At 35.6% G+C, this 16,426-nt stretch overlaps 14 non-coding genes across 14 annotated transcripts; all 14 read left to right on the top strand.

Annotated features, from left to right (window-relative positions):
* Positions 1-629: 629 nt before the first annotated feature.
* Positions 630-749, top strand: LOC139508491 (5S ribosomal RNA). Its single transcript, XR_011661263.1, has one exon. It is a non-coding gene; the product is annotated as a 5S ribosomal RNA (ribosomal RNA).
* Positions 750-891: 142 nt separating this feature from the next.
* Positions 892-1,010, top strand: LOC139507814 (5S ribosomal RNA). The gene has a single exon (XR_011660865.1). It is a non-coding gene; the product is annotated as a 5S ribosomal RNA (ribosomal RNA).
* A 1,995-nt stretch (positions 1,011-3,005) lies between these two features.
* On the top strand, positions 3,006-3,124 carry LOC139507806 (5S ribosomal RNA). The gene has a single exon (XR_011660863.1). It is a non-coding gene; the product is annotated as a 5S ribosomal RNA (ribosomal RNA).
* Positions 3,125-3,266: 142 nt separating this feature from the next.
* Positions 3,267-3,385, top strand: LOC139507798 (5S ribosomal RNA). Its single transcript, XR_011660859.1, has one exon. It is a non-coding gene; the product is annotated as a 5S ribosomal RNA (ribosomal RNA).
* A 1,995-nt stretch (positions 3,386-5,380) lies between these two features.
* Positions 5,381-5,499, top strand: LOC139507787 (5S ribosomal RNA). The gene has a single exon (XR_011660849.1). It is a non-coding gene; the product is annotated as a 5S ribosomal RNA (ribosomal RNA).
* A 142-nt stretch (positions 5,500-5,641) lies between these two features.
* LOC139507776 (5S ribosomal RNA) lies at positions 5,642-5,760 on the top strand. The gene has a single exon (XR_011660838.1). It is a non-coding gene; the product is annotated as a 5S ribosomal RNA (ribosomal RNA).
* A 1,995-nt stretch (positions 5,761-7,755) lies between these two features.
* On the top strand, positions 7,756-7,874 carry LOC139507765 (5S ribosomal RNA). Its single transcript, XR_011660827.1, has one exon. It is a non-coding gene; the product is annotated as a 5S ribosomal RNA (ribosomal RNA).
* Positions 7,875-8,016: 142 nt separating this feature from the next.
* Positions 8,017-8,135, top strand: LOC139507756 (5S ribosomal RNA). Its single transcript, XR_011660821.1, has one exon. It is a non-coding gene; the product is annotated as a 5S ribosomal RNA (ribosomal RNA).
* Positions 8,136-10,130: 1,995 nt separating this feature from the next.
* Positions 10,131-10,249, top strand: LOC139507733 (5S ribosomal RNA). The gene has a single exon (XR_011660819.1). It is a non-coding gene; the product is annotated as a 5S ribosomal RNA (ribosomal RNA).
* Positions 10,250-10,391: 142 nt separating this feature from the next.
* LOC139507722 (5S ribosomal RNA) lies at positions 10,392-10,510 on the top strand. Its single transcript, XR_011660813.1, has one exon. It is a non-coding gene; the product is annotated as a 5S ribosomal RNA (ribosomal RNA).
* A 1,995-nt stretch (positions 10,511-12,505) lies between these two features.
* LOC139507711 (5S ribosomal RNA) lies at positions 12,506-12,624 on the top strand. Its single transcript, XR_011660802.1, has one exon. It is a non-coding gene; the product is annotated as a 5S ribosomal RNA (ribosomal RNA).
* A 142-nt stretch (positions 12,625-12,766) lies between these two features.
* LOC139507702 (5S ribosomal RNA) lies at positions 12,767-12,885 on the top strand. The gene has a single exon (XR_011660795.1). It is a non-coding gene; the product is annotated as a 5S ribosomal RNA (ribosomal RNA).
* Positions 12,886-14,880: 1,995 nt separating this feature from the next.
* On the top strand, positions 14,881-14,999 carry LOC139507691 (5S ribosomal RNA). The gene has a single exon (XR_011660794.1). It is a non-coding gene; the product is annotated as a 5S ribosomal RNA (ribosomal RNA).
* Positions 15,000-15,141: 142 nt separating this feature from the next.
* On the top strand, positions 15,142-15,260 carry LOC139507680 (5S ribosomal RNA). Its single transcript, XR_011660793.1, has one exon. It is a non-coding gene; the product is annotated as a 5S ribosomal RNA (ribosomal RNA).
* Positions 15,261-16,426: the final 1,166 nt, after the last annotated feature.

Below are 16,426 nucleotides of genomic sequence, written 5' to 3'. Positions count from 1 at the left end.
GGGGAAGTGGCTAAACCAGCTAAGAAACCAGCAAAGAAAGTAGTTAAACCTAAAGCCGCCAAGCCAAAGAAGGCAAAGACACCTACCAAAAAGACTGCCGCAAAGAAACCTGCAGCAAAGAAACCAGCAGGTGAAAAGAAAGCAGCTAAACCAAAAGCAAAGAAACCAGCTGCAAAGAAACCTGCTGCAAAACCTGCTGCCAAATCTGCAAAGAAAGCCACAAAATCTCCCAAGAAGACAAAGGCTGCAGCTAAACCAAAGAAGGCAAAGACACCAAAGAAGAAGTAAATGAAGGAAGCATCATGATGCTTTTAAAGCTTAAACAGCCCTTTTAAGGGCTACCAAATTTTTTCAAAAAGAGTCTGAAATTGTTGCATGGTATTAGTCACAAATAAAATACAGCTTGTCCCATATTCTAAATCTCTCTTTCTTCTCTGCAATTTTTTTTTACTATAAAGTCCATGTGTACTTGCTAAGTTTTACTATCTTCCACTCTGGATCGTGCAGTAAGTATTTAGTTTTGCTTCTATCTTAAACCTGAAAAAAATCTTTTTTTTATACAAATTCTAGATCTGTTCAAAATTGCTTTACTTCCTAACTTTATATATCAAAAATTTTAACACTTCTGTGTCTACGGACCATATCACGTTGAAAACACCGGTTCTCGTCCGATCACCGAAGTTAAGCAACGTCGAGCCCGGTTAGTACTTGGATGGGTGACCGCCTGGGAATACCGGGTGTTGTAGACATTTTTTGTACCTATAATTTTGAATTTCTACCAAACATATTATTATTGTAAAGTTTTGCTTCTGAAAAAAATCTATTTTATATAAATTTTGTTCAAAAATGCTACTACCTAACCTTATATATCAAAAAATTTAACACTTCTGTGTCTACGACCATATCACGTTGAAAACACCGGTTCTCGTCCGATCACCGAAGTTAAGCAACGTCGAGCCCGGTTAGTACTTGGATGGGTGACCGCCTGGGAATACCGGGTGTTGTAGACATTTTTTTTTACTTATAATTTTGCATTCCTACCAAACATAATTGTTGTATGATTTTTTTTTAACTAATTTACTTGGATGTAATATTCAACATATCTAGCTATCAATGAATGAAGAAAACAGAAAATAAATCATTCATAAATTTATTTATTTTTCAATACCCATCTGCATGGTGAAATATTTTTACGTGAAATACATGCAAGTCAAGTTAGATACACTTAAGAATTCCACTCCTTCCACATGCATGTGGCTACATATATTTCTTTTTTTTAAATTAGGTCTCGTAAAGGTCGTCTGTGATAATATGGTATCCGCCATTTGTCGTCATTTGAAATCGCCTCTTTTTTTTTTACCAGGGCATATATGATTCACTATTTTTCTGAAAGGATTCTGATCAGCTAAAAAAAAATCATTATAGCAAAAACAAATAATAAACAATAAATACTAATTATATCTTGTAAAGTTCTAGTAAAAAATTCGAATATTTGAAACGTCTTTCATCTCGGTCAAGGAAGTCCCGGTTTCGAAGTTTGCCATCTTTGTGTGCTTTCATATCGAAGGCAAAATCTAAATTTCTGGGAAGTCTCTTTATTTCTACGTATATCTGAAAGCAAAAACATATAAAGAAATGATTTTACTACAAATGTATATCAGTTTTACGGCACAATCTAGTTTTTGTGAAATAATACAACACGTTTTCTGAGGAAGAATCGCACGAGAGAAATTGACAAGTTGTACATTAATCGTAAATATTTCTTCACTCGTGGTATTTTGTTTAATTCTTATGACATATTCTGAAAGAAAAATTCCTGCTGAAGATTTTCGTGTATGATTTATATATCAAAAAGTACAATTTATTTGAAACAAATGATTAAAACTTGTCGAACAAGCACACAGATTTTCTTGTCGATCTGTTTGAATTAGATTGTCATGAAAGTTTAAGGGTGCTCTCGTCGAGGTCCGCGTTAGATAGATAATTACACTCTGTGTCAGTGCGAATTGCATATCATTGTAATCTGTCGTTCATTCGCACACATCGTTCAACAACCAAAGCCGCAAAATGTCAGACGCACCAGCACCAGTAGTAAAGACCCCAGCTAAGTCACCAAAGAAGAAAGCTGCAGCTAAACCAAAGAAAGTAGCTACTCATCCAAAATACAGCGAGATGGTCGGAAAGGCTATATCTGCTTTGAAAGAGCGTGGAGGCTCCAGCCGTCAAGCCATCCTTAAGTATATCTTAGCAAACTTCAGCGTTGGTAGCGATGCAAAAACAGTCAACACTCACTTGAAGTTAGCTCTGAAATCAGGAGTGAAGAGCAATAGCTTGAAACAGTCGAAGGGTACCGGCGCTTCTGGAAGCTTTAAGATTGGGGAAGTGGCTAAACCAGCTAAGAAACCAGCAAAGAAAGTAGTTAAACCTAAAGCCGCCAAGCCAAAGAAGGCAAAGACACCTACCAAAAAGACTGCCGCAAAGAAACCTGCAGCAAAGAAACCAGCAGGTGAAAAGAAAGCAGCTAAACCAAAAGCAAAGAAACCAGCTGCAAAGAAACCTGCTGCAAAACCTGCTGCCAAATCTGCAAAGAAAGCCACAAAATCTCCCAAGAAGACAAAGGCTGCAGCTAAACCAAAGAAGGCAAAGACACCAAAGAAGAAGTAAATGAAGGAAGCATCATGATGCTTTTAAAGCTTAAACAGCCCTTTTAAGGGCTACCAAATTTTTTCAAAAAGAGTCTGAAATTGTTGCATGGTATTAGTCACAAATAAAATACAGCTTGTCCCATATTCTAAATCTCTCTTTCTTCTCTGCAATTTTTTTTTACTATAAAGTCCATGTGTACTTGCTAAGTTTTACTATCTTCCACTCTGGATCGTGCAGTAAGTATTTAGTTTTGCTTCTATCTTAAACCTGAAAAAAATCTTTTTTTTATACAAATTCTAGATCTGTTCAAAATTGCTTTACTTCCTAACTTTATATATCAAAAATTTTAACACTTCTGTGTCTACGACCATATCACGTTGAAAACACCGGTTCTCGTCCGATCACCGAAGTTAAGCAACGTCGAGCCCGGTTAGTACTTGGATGGGTGACCGCCTGGGAATACCGGGTGTTGTAGACATTTTTTGTACCTATAATTTTGAATTTCTACCAAACATATTATTATTGTAAAGTTTTGCTTCTGAAAAAAATCTATTTTATATAAATTTTGTTCAAAAATGCTACTACCTAACCTTATATATCAAAAAATTTAACACTTCTGTGTCTACGACCATATCACGTTGAAAACACCGGTTCTCGTCCGATCACCGAAGTTAAGCAACGTCGAGCCCGGTTAGTACTTGGATGGGTGACCGCCTGGGAATACCGGGTGTTGTAGACATTTTTTTTTACTTATAATTTTGCATTCCTACCAAACATAATTGTTGTATGATTTTTTTTTAACTAATTTACTTGGATGTAATATTCAACATATCTAGCTATCAATGAATGAAGAAAACAGAAAATAAATCATTCATAAATTTATTTATTTTTCAATACCCATCTGCATGGTGAAATATTTTTACGTGAAATACATGCAAGTCAAGTTAGATACACTTAAGAATTCCACTCCTTCCACATGCATGTGGCTACATATATTTCTTTTTTTTAAATTAGGTCTCGTAAAGGTCGTCTGTGATAATATGGTATCCGCCATTTGTCGTCATTTGAAATCGCCTCTTTTTTTTTTACCAGGGCATATATGATTCACTATTTTTCTGAAAGGATTCTGATCAGCTAAAAAAAAATCATTATAGCAAAAACAAATAATAAACAATAAATACTAATTATATCTTGTAAAGTTCTAGTAAAAAATTCGAATATTTGAAACGTCTTTCATCTCGGTCAAGGAAGTCCCGGTTTCGAAGTTTGCCATCTTTGTGTGCTTTCATATCGAAGGCAAAATCTAAATTTCTGGGAAGTCTCTTTATTTCTACGTATATCTGAAAGCAAAAACATATAAAGAAATGATTTTACTACAAATGTATATCAGTTTTACGGCACAATCTAGTTTTTGTGAAATAATACAACACGTTTTCTGAGGAAGAATCGCACGAGAGAAATTGACAAGTTGTACATTAATCGTAAATATTTCTTCACTCGTGGTATTTTGTTTAATTCTTATGACATATTCTGAAAGAAAAATTCCTGCTGAAGATTTTCGTGTATGATTTATATATCAAAAAGTACAATTTATTTGAAACAAATGATTAAAACTTGTCGAACAAGCACACAGATTTTCTTGTCGATCTGTTTGAATTAGATTGTCATGAAAGTTTAAGGGTGCTCTCGTCGAGGTCCGCGTTAGATAGATAATTACACTCTGTGTCAGTGCGAATTGCATATCATTGTAATCTGTCGTTCATTCGCACACATCGTTCAACAACCAAAGCCGCAAAATGTCAGACGCACCAGCACCAGTAGTAAAGACCCCAGCTAAGTCACCAAAGAAGAAAGCTGCAGCTAAACCAAAGAAAGTAGCTACTCATCCAAAATACAGCGAGATGGTCGGAAAGGCTATATCTGCTTTGAAAGAGCGTGGAGGCTCCAGCCGTCAAGCCATCCTTAAGTATATCTTAGCAAACTTCAGCGTTGGTAGCGATGCAAAAACAGTCAACACTCACTTGAAGTTAGCTCTGAAATCAGGAGTGAAGAGCAATAGCTTGAAACAGTCGAAGGGTACCGGCGCTTCTGGAAGCTTTAAGATTGGGGAAGTGGCTAAACCAGCTAAGAAACCAGCAAAGAAAGTAGTTAAACCTAAAGCCGCCAAGCCAAAGAAGGCAAAGACACCTACCAAAAAGACTGCCGCAAAGAAACCTGCAGCAAAGAAACCAGCAGGTGAAAAGAAAGCAGCTAAACCAAAAGCAAAGAAACCAGCTGCAAAGAAACCTGCTGCAAAACCTGCTGCCAAATCTGCAAAGAAAGCCACAAAATCTCCCAAGAAGACAAAGGCTGCAGCTAAACCAAAGAAGGCAAAGACACCAAAGAAGAAGTAAATGAAGGAAGCATCATGATGCTTTTAAAGCTTAAACAGCCCTTTTAAGGGCTACCAAATTTTTTCAAAAAGAGTCTGAAATTGTTGCATGGTATTAGTCACAAATAAAATACAGCTTGTCCCATATTCTAAATCTCTCTTTCTTCTCTGCAATTTTTTTTTACTATAAAGTCCATGTGTACTTGCTAAGTTTTACTATCTTCCACTCTGGATCGTGCAGTAAGTATTTAGTTTTGCTTCTATCTTAAACCTGAAAAAAATCTTTTTTTTATACAAATTCTAGATCTGTTCAAAATTGCTTTACTTCCTAACTTTATATATCAAAAATTTTAACACTTCTGTGTCTACGACCATATCACGTTGAAAACACCGGTTCTCGTCCGATCACCGAAGTTAAGCAACGTCGAGCCCGGTTAGTACTTGGATGGGTGACCGCCTGGGAATACCGGGTGTTGTAGACATTTTTTGTACCTATAATTTTGAATTTCTACCAAACATATTATTATTGTAAAGTTTTGCTTCTGAAAAAAATCTATTTTATATAAATTTTGTTCAAAAATGCTACTACCTAACCTTATATATCAAAAAATTTAACACTTCTGTGTCTACGACCATATCACGTTGAAAACACCGGTTCTCGTCCGATCACCGAAGTTAAGCAACGTCGAGCCCGGTTAGTACTTGGATGGGTGACCGCCTGGGAATACCGGGTGTTGTAGACATTTTTTTTTACTTATAATTTTGCATTCCTACCAAACATAATTGTTGTATGATTTTTTTTTAACTAATTTACTTGGATGTAATATTCAACATATCTAGCTATCAATGAATGAAGAAAACAGAAAATAAATCATTCATAAATTTATTTATTTTTCAATACCCATCTGCATGGTGAAATATTTTTACGTGAAATACATGCAAGTCAAGTTAGATACACTTAAGAATTCCACTCCTTCCACATGCATGTGGCTACATATATTTCTTTTTTTTAAATTAGGTCTCGTAAAGGTCGTCTGTGATAATATGGTATCCGCCATTTGTCGTCATTTGAAATCGCCTCTTTTTTTTTTACCAGGGCATATATGATTCACTATTTTTCTGAAAGGATTCTGATCAGCTAAAAAAAAATCATTATAGCAAAAACAAATAATAAACAATAAATACTAATTATATCTTGTAAAGTTCTAGTAAAAAATTCGAATATTTGAAACGTCTTTCATCTCGGTCAAGGAAGTCCCGGTTTCGAAGTTTGCCATCTTTGTGTGCTTTCATATCGAAGGCAAAATCTAAATTTCTGGGAAGTCTCTTTATTTCTACGTATATCTGAAAGCAAAAACATATAAAGAAATGATTTTACTACAAATGTATATCAGTTTTACGGCACAATCTAGTTTTTGTGAAATAATACAACACGTTTTCTGAGGAAGAATCGCACGAGAGAAATTGACAAGTTGTACATTAATCGTAAATATTTCTTCACTCGTGGTATTTTGTTTAATTCTTATGACATATTCTGAAAGAAAAATTCCTGCTGAAGATTTTCGTGTATGATTTATATATCAAAAAGTACAATTTATTTGAAACAAATGATTAAAACTTGTCGAACAAGCACACAGATTTTCTTGTCGATCTGTTTGAATTAGATTGTCATGAAAGTTTAAGGGTGCTCTCGTCGAGGTCCGCGTTAGATAGATAATTACACTCTGTGTCAGTGCGAATTGCATATCATTGTAATCTGTCGTTCATTCGCACACATCGTTCAACAACCAAAGCCGCAAAATGTCAGACGCACCAGCACCAGTAGTAAAGACCCCAGCTAAGTCACCAAAGAAGAAAGCTGCAGCTAAACCAAAGAAAGTAGCTACTCATCCAAAATACAGCGAGATGGTCGGAAAGGCTATATCTGCTTTGAAAGAGCGTGGAGGCTCCAGCCGTCAAGCCATCCTTAAGTATATCTTAGCAAACTTCAGCGTTGGTAGCGATGCAAAAACAGTCAACACTCACTTGAAGTTAGCTCTGAAATCAGGAGTGAAGAGCAATAGCTTGAAACAGTCGAAGGGTACCGGCGCTTCTGGAAGCTTTAAGATTGGGGAAGTGGCTAAACCAGCTAAGAAACCAGCAAAGAAAGTAGTTAAACCTAAAGCCGCCAAGCCAAAGAAGGCAAAGACACCTACCAAAAAGACTGCCGCAAAGAAACCTGCAGCAAAGAAACCAGCAGGTGAAAAGAAAGCAGCTAAACCAAAAGCAAAGAAACCAGCTGCAAAGAAACCTGCTGCAAAACCTGCTGCCAAATCTGCAAAGAAAGCCACAAAATCTCCCAAGAAGACAAAGGCTGCAGCTAAACCAAAGAAGGCAAAGACACCAAAGAAGAAGTAAATGAAGGAAGCATCATGATGCTTTTAAAGCTTAAACAGCCCTTTTAAGGGCTACCAAATTTTTTCAAAAAGAGTCTGAAATTGTTGCATGGTATTAGTCACAAATAAAATACAGCTTGTCCCATATTCTAAATCTCTCTTTCTTCTCTGCAATTTTTTTTTACTATAAAGTCCATGTGTACTTGCTAAGTTTTACTATCTTCCACTCTGGATCGTGCAGTAAGTATTTAGTTTTGCTTCTATCTTAAACCTGAAAAAAATCTTTTTTTTATACAAATTCTAGATCTGTTCAAAATTGCTTTACTTCCTAACTTTATATATCAAAAATTTTAACACTTCTGTGTCTACGACCATATCACGTTGAAAACACCGGTTCTCGTCCGATCACCGAAGTTAAGCAACGTCGAGCCCGGTTAGTACTTGGATGGGTGACCGCCTGGGAATACCGGGTGTTGTAGACATTTTTTGTACCTATAATTTTGAATTTCTACCAAACATATTATTATTGTAAAGTTTTGCTTCTGAAAAAAATCTATTTTATATAAATTTTGTTCAAAAATGCTACTACCTAACCTTATATATCAAAAAATTTAACACTTCTGTGTCTACGACCATATCACGTTGAAAACACCGGTTCTCGTCCGATCACCGAAGTTAAGCAACGTCGAGCCCGGTTAGTACTTGGATGGGTGACCGCCTGGGAATACCGGGTGTTGTAGACATTTTTTTTTACTTATAATTTTGCATTCCTACCAAACATAATTGTTGTATGATTTTTTTTTAACTAATTTACTTGGATGTAATATTCAACATATCTAGCTATCAATGAATGAAGAAAACAGAAAATAAATCATTCATAAATTTATTTATTTTTCAATACCCATCTGCATGGTGAAATATTTTTACGTGAAATACATGCAAGTCAAGTTAGATACACTTAAGAATTCCACTCCTTCCACATGCATGTGGCTACATATATTTCTTTTTTTTAAATTAGGTCTCGTAAAGGTCGTCTGTGATAATATGGTATCCGCCATTTGTCGTCATTTGAAATCGCCTCTTTTTTTTTTACCAGGGCATATATGATTCACTATTTTTCTGAAAGGATTCTGATCAGCTAAAAAAAAATCATTATAGCAAAAACAAATAATAAACAATAAATACTAATTATATCTTGTAAAGTTCTAGTAAAAAATTCGAATATTTGAAACGTCTTTCATCTCGGTCAAGGAAGTCCCGGTTTCGAAGTTTGCCATCTTTGTGTGCTTTCATATCGAAGGCAAAATCTAAATTTCTGGGAAGTCTCTTTATTTCTACGTATATCTGAAAGCAAAAACATATAAAGAAATGATTTTACTACAAATGTATATCAGTTTTACGGCACAATCTAGTTTTTGTGAAATAATACAACACGTTTTCTGAGGAAGAATCGCACGAGAGAAATTGACAAGTTGTACATTAATCGTAAATATTTCTTCACTCGTGGTATTTTGTTTAATTCTTATGACATATTCTGAAAGAAAAATTCCTGCTGAAGATTTTCGTGTATGATTTATATATCAAAAAGTACAATTTATTTGAAACAAATGATTAAAACTTGTCGAACAAGCACACAGATTTTCTTGTCGATCTGTTTGAATTAGATTGTCATGAAAGTTTAAGGGTGCTCTCGTCGAGGTCCGCGTTAGATAGATAATTACACTCTGTGTCAGTGCGAATTGCATATCATTGTAATCTGTCGTTCATTCGCACACATCGTTCAACAACCAAAGCCGCAAAATGTCAGACGCACCAGCACCAGTAGTAAAGACCCCAGCTAAGTCACCAAAGAAGAAAGCTGCAGCTAAACCAAAGAAAGTAGCTACTCATCCAAAATACAGCGAGATGGTCGGAAAGGCTATATCTGCTTTGAAAGAGCGTGGAGGCTCCAGCCGTCAAGCCATCCTTAAGTATATCTTAGCAAACTTCAGCGTTGGTAGCGATGCAAAAACAGTCAACACTCACTTGAAGTTAGCTCTGAAATCAGGAGTGAAGAGCAATAGCTTGAAACAGTCGAAGGGTACCGGCGCTTCTGGAAGCTTTAAGATTGGGGAAGTGGCTAAACCAGCTAAGAAACCAGCAAAGAAAGTAGTTAAACCTAAAGCCGCCAAGCCAAAGAAGGCAAAGACACCTACCAAAAAGACTGCCGCAAAGAAACCTGCAGCAAAGAAACCAGCAGGTGAAAAGAAAGCAGCTAAACCAAAAGCAAAGAAACCAGCTGCAAAGAAACCTGCTGCAAAACCTGCTGCCAAATCTGCAAAGAAAGCCACAAAATCTCCCAAGAAGACAAAGGCTGCAGCTAAACCAAAGAAGGCAAAGACACCAAAGAAGAAGTAAATGAAGGAAGCATCATGATGCTTTTAAAGCTTAAACAGCCCTTTTAAGGGCTACCAAATTTTTTCAAAAAGAGTCTGAAATTGTTGCATGGTATTAGTCACAAATAAAATACAGCTTGTCCCATATTCTAAATCTCTCTTTCTTCTCTGCAATTTTTTTTTACTATAAAGTCCATGTGTACTTGCTAAGTTTTACTATCTTCCACTCTGGATCGTGCAGTAAGTATTTAGTTTTGCTTCTATCTTAAACCTGAAAAAAATCTTTTTTTTATACAAATTCTAGATCTGTTCAAAATTGCTTTACTTCCTAACTTTATATATCAAAAATTTTAACACTTCTGTGTCTACGACCATATCACGTTGAAAACACCGGTTCTCGTCCGATCACCGAAGTTAAGCAACGTCGAGCCCGGTTAGTACTTGGATGGGTGACCGCCTGGGAATACCGGGTGTTGTAGACATTTTTTGTACCTATAATTTTGAATTTCTACCAAACATATTATTATTGTAAAGTTTTGCTTCTGAAAAAAATCTATTTTATATAAATTTTGTTCAAAAATGCTACTACCTAACCTTATATATCAAAAAATTTAACACTTCTGTGTCTACGACCATATCACGTTGAAAACACCGGTTCTCGTCCGATCACCGAAGTTAAGCAACGTCGAGCCCGGTTAGTACTTGGATGGGTGACCGCCTGGGAATACCGGGTGTTGTAGACATTTTTTTTTACTTATAATTTTGCATTCCTACCAAACATAATTGTTGTATGATTTTTTTTTAACTAATTTACTTGGATGTAATATTCAACATATCTAGCTATCAATGAATGAAGAAAACAGAAAATAAATCATTCATAAATTTATTTATTTTTCAATACCCATCTGCATGGTGAAATATTTTTACGTGAAATACATGCAAGTCAAGTTAGATACACTTAAGAATTCCACTCCTTCCACATGCATGTGGCTACATATATTTCTTTTTTTTAAATTAGGTCTCGTAAAGGTCGTCTGTGATAATATGGTATCCGCCATTTGTCGTCATTTGAAATCGCCTCTTTTTTTTTTACCAGGGCATATATGATTCACTATTTTTCTGAAAGGATTCTGATCAGCTAAAAAAAAATCATTATAGCAAAAACAAATAATAAACAATAAATACTAATTATATCTTGTAAAGTTCTAGTAAAAAATTCGAATATTTGAAACGTCTTTCATCTCGGTCAAGGAAGTCCCGGTTTCGAAGTTTGCCATCTTTGTGTGCTTTCATATCGAAGGCAAAATCTAAATTTCTGGGAAGTCTCTTTATTTCTACGTATATCTGAAAGCAAAAACATATAAAGAAATGATTTTACTACAAATGTATATCAGTTTTACGGCACAATCTAGTTTTTGTGAAATAATACAACACGTTTTCTGAGGAAGAATCGCACGAGAGAAATTGACAAGTTGTACATTAATCGTAAATATTTCTTCACTCGTGGTATTTTGTTTAATTCTTATGACATATTCTGAAAGAAAAATTCCTGCTGAAGATTTTCGTGTATGATTTATATATCAAAAAGTACAATTTATTTGAAACAAATGATTAAAACTTGTCGAACAAGCACACAGATTTTCTTGTCGATCTGTTTGAATTAGATTGTCATGAAAGTTTAAGGGTGCTCTCGTCGAGGTCCGCGTTAGATAGATAATTACACTCTGTGTCAGTGCGAATTGCATATCATTGTAATCTGTCGTTCATTCGCACACATCGTTCAACAACCAAAGCCGCAAAATGTCAGACGCACCAGCACCAGTAGTAAAGACCCCAGCTAAGTCACCAAAGAAGAAAGCTGCAGCTAAACCAAAGAAAGTAGCTACTCATCCAAAATACAGCGAGATGGTCGGAAAGGCTATATCTGCTTTGAAAGAGCGTGGAGGCTCCAGCCGTCAAGCCATCCTTAAGTATATCTTAGCAAACTTCAGCGTTGGTAGCGATGCAAAAACAGTCAACACTCACTTGAAGTTAGCTCTGAAATCAGGAGTGAAGAGCAATAGCTTGAAACAGTCGAAGGGTACCGGCGCTTCTGGAAGCTTTAAGATTGGGGAAGTGGCTAAACCAGCTAAGAAACCAGCAAAGAAAGTAGTTAAACCTAAAGCCGCCAAGCCAAAGAAGGCAAAGACACCTACCAAAAAGACTGCCGCAAAGAAACCTGCAGCAAAGAAACCAGCAGGTGAAAAGAAAGCAGCTAAACCAAAAGCAAAGAAACCAGCTGCAAAGAAACCTGCTGCAAAACCTGCTGCCAAATCTGCAAAGAAAGCCACAAAATCTCCCAAGAAGACAAAGGCTGCAGCTAAACCAAAGAAGGCAAAGACACCAAAGAAGAAGTAAATGAAGGAAGCATCATGATGCTTTTAAAGCTTAAACAGCCCTTTTAAGGGCTACCAAATTTTTTCAAAAAGAGTCTGAAATTGTTGCATGGTATTAGTCACAAATAAAATACAGCTTGTCCCATATTCTAAATCTCTCTTTCTTCTCTGCAATTTTTTTTTACTATAAAGTCCATGTGTACTTGCTAAGTTTTACTATCTTCCACTCTGGATCGTGCAGTAAGTATTTAGTTTTGCTTCTATCTTAAACCTGAAAAAAATCTTTTTTTTATACAAATTCTAGATCTGTTCAAAATTGCTTTACTTCCTAACTTTATATATCAAAAATTTTAACACTTCTGTGTCTACGACCATATCACGTTGAAAACACCGGTTCTCGTCCGATCACCGAAGTTAAGCAACGTCGAGCCCGGTTAGTACTTGGATGGGTGACCGCCTGGGAATACCGGGTGTTGTAGACATTTTTTGTACCTATAATTTTGAATTTCTACCAAACATATTATTATTGTAAAGTTTTGCTTCTGAAAAAAATCTATTTTATATAAATTTTGTTCAAAAATGCTACTACCTAACCTTATATATCAAAAAATTTAACACTTCTGTGTCTACGACCATATCACGTTGAAAACACCGGTTCTCGTCCGATCACCGAAGTTAAGCAACGTCGAGCCCGGTTAGTACTTGGATGGGTGACCGCCTGGGAATACCGGGTGTTGTAGACATTTTTTTTTACTTATAATTTTGCATTCCTACCAAACATAATTGTTGTATGATTTTTTTTTAACTAATTTACTTGGATGTAATATTCAACATATCTAGCTATCAATGAATGAAGAAAACAGAAAATAAATCATTCATAAATTTATTTATTTTTCAATACCCATCTGCATGGTGAAATATTTTTACGTGAAATACATGCAAGTCAAGTTAGATACACTTAAGAATTCCACTCCTTCCACATGCATGTGGCTACATATATTTCTTTTTTTTAAATTAGGTCTCGTAAAGGTCGTCTGTGATAATATGGTATCCGCCATTTGTCGTCATTTGAAATCGCCTCTTTTTTTTTTACCAGGGCATATATGATTCACTATTTTTCTGAAAGGATTCTGATCAGCTAAAAAAAAATCATTATAGCAAAAACAAATAATAAACAATAAATACTAATTATATCTTGTAAAGTTCTAGTAAAAAATTCGAATATTTGAAACGTCTTTCATCTCGGTCAAGGAAGTCCCGGTTTCGAAGTTTGCCATCTTTGTGTGCTTTCATATCGAAGGCAAAATCTAAATTTCTGGGAAGTCTCTTTATTTCTACGTATATCTGAAAGCAAAAACATATAAAGAAATGATTTTACTACAAATGTATATCAGTTTTACGGCACAATCTAGTTTTTGTGAAATAATACAACACGTTTTCTGAGGAAGAATCGCACGAGAGAAATTGACAAGTTGTACATTAATCGTAAATATTTCTTCACTCGTGGTATTTTGTTTAATTCTTATGACATATTCTGAAAGAAAAATTCCTGCTGAAGATTTTCGTGTATGATTTATATATCAAAAAGTACAATTTATTTGAAACAAATGATTAAAACTTGTCGAACAAGCACACAGATTTTCTTGTCGATCTGTTTGAATTAGATTGTCATGAAAGTTTAAGGGTGCTCTCGTCGAGGTCCGCGTTAGATAGATAATTACACTCTGTGTCAGTGCGAATTGCATATCATTGTAATCTGTCGTTCATTCGCACACATCGTTCAACAACCAAAGCCGCAAAATGTCAGACGCACCAGCACCAGTAGTAAAGACCCCAGCTAAGTCACCAAAGAAGAAAGCTGCAGCTAAACCAAAGAAAGTAGCTACTCATCCAAAATACAGCGAGATGGTCGGAAAGGCTATATCTGCTTTGAAAGAGCGTGGAGGCTCCAGCCGTCAAGCCATCCTTAAGTATATCTTAGCAAACTTCAGCGTTGGTAGCGATGCAAAAACAGTCAACACTCACTTGAAGTTAGCTCTGAAATCAGGAGTGAAGAGCAATAGCTTGAAACAGTCGAAGGGTACCGGCGCTTCTGGAAGCTTTAAGATTGGGGAAGTGGCTAAACCAGCTAAGAAACCAGCAAAGAAAGTAGTTAAACCTAAAGCCGCCAAGCCAAAGAAGGCAAAGACACCTACCAAAAAGACTGCCGCAAAGAAACCTGCAGCAAAGAAACCAGCAGGTGAAAAGAAAGCAGCTAAACCAAAAGCAAAGAAACCAGCTGCAAAGAAACCTGCTGCAAAACCTGCTGCCAAATCTGCAAAGAAAGCCACAAAATCTCCCAAGAAGACAAAGGCTGCAGCTAAACCAAAGAAGGCAAAGACACCAAAGAAGAAGTAAATGAAGGAAGCATCATGATGCTTTTAAAGCTTAAACAGCCCTTTTAAGGGCTACCAAATTTTTTCAAAAAGAGTCTGAAATTGTTGCATGGTATTAGTCACAAATAAAATACAGCTTGTCCCATATTCTAAATCTCTCTTTCTTCTCTGCAATTTTTTTTTACTATAAAGTCCATGTGTACTTGCTAAGTTTTACTATCTTCCACTCTGGATCGTGCAGTAAGTATTTAGTTTTGCTTCTATCTTAAACCTGAAAAAAATCTTTTTTTTATACAAATTCTAGATCTGTTCAAAATTGCTTTACTTCCTAACTTTATATATCAAAAATTTTAACACTTCTGTGTCTACGACCATATCACGTTGAAAACACCGGTTCTCGTCCGATCACCGAAGTTAAGCAACGTCGAGCCCGGTTAGTACTTGGATGGGTGACCGCCTGGGAATACCGGGTGTTGTAGACATTTTTTGTACCTATAATTTTGAATTTCTACCAAACATATTATTATTGTAAAGTTTTGCTTCTGAAAAAAATCTATTTTATATAAATTTTGTTCAAAAATGCTACTACCTAACCTTATATATCAAAAAATTTAACACTTCTGTGTCTACGACCATATCACGTTGAAAACACCGGTTCTCGTCCGATCACCGAAGTTAAGCAACGTCGAGCCCGGTTAGTACTTGGATGGGTGACCGCCTGGGAATACCGGGTGTTGTAGACATTTTTTTTTACTTATAATTTTGCATTCCTACCAAACATAATTGTTGTATGATTTTTTTTTAACTAATTTACTTGGATGTAATATTCAACATATCTAGCTATCAATGAATGAAGAAAACAGAAAATAAATCATTCATAAATTTATTTATTTTTCAATACCCATCTGCATGGTGAAATATTTTTACGTGAAATACATGCAAGTCAAGTTAGATACACTTAAGAATTCCACTCCTTCCACATGCATGTGGCTACATATATTTCTTTTTTTTAAATTAGGTCTCGTAAAGGTCGTCTGTGATAATATGGTATCCGCCATTTGTCGTCATTTGAAATCGCCTCTTTTTTTTTTACCAGGGCATATATGATTCACTATTTTTCTGAAAGGATTCTGATCAGCTAAAAAAAAATCATTATAGCAAAAACAAATAATAAACAATAAATACTAATTATATCTTGTAAAGTTCTAGTAAAAAATTCGAATATTTGAAACGTCTTTCATCTCGGTCAAGGAAGTCCCGGTTTCGAAGTTTGCCATCTTTGTGTGCTTTCATATCGAAGGCAAAATCTAAATTTCTGGGAAGTCTCTTTATTTCTACGTATATCTGAAAGCAAAAACATATAAAGAAATGATTTTACTACAAATGTATATCAGTTTTACGGCACAATCTAGTTTTTGTGAAATAATACAACACGTTTTCTGAGGAAGAATCGCACGAGAGAAATTGACAAGTTGTACATTAATCGTAAATATTTCTTCACTCGTGGTATTTTGTTTAATTCTTATGACATATTCTGAAAGAAAAATTCCTGCTGAAGATTTTCGTGTATGATTTATATATCAAAAAGTACAATTTATTTGAAACAAATGATTAAAACTTGTCGAACAAGCACACAGATTTTCTTGTCGATCTGTTTGAATTAGATTGTCATGAAAGTTTAAGGGTGCTCTCGTCGAGGTCCGCGTTAGATAGATAATTACACTCTGTGTCAGTGCGAATTGCATATCATTGTAATCTGTCGTTCATTCGCACACATCGTTCAACAACCAAAGCCGCAAAATGTCAGACGCACCAGCACCAGTAGTAAAGACCCCAGCTAAGTCACCAAAGAAGAAAGCTGCAGCTAAACCAAAGAAAGTAGCTACTCATCCAAAATACAGCGAGATGG

The sequence above is a fragment of the Mytilus edulis genome, chromosome 1 (genome assembly GCF_963676685.1).
Source record: "Mytilus edulis chromosome 1, xbMytEdul2.2, whole genome shotgun sequence".
Classification (NCBI taxonomy): Eukaryota; Metazoa; Mollusca; class Bivalvia; order Mytilida; family Mytilidae; genus Mytilus; species Mytilus edulis.
This window is presented reverse-complemented; position numbering and strand designations above follow the sequence as displayed.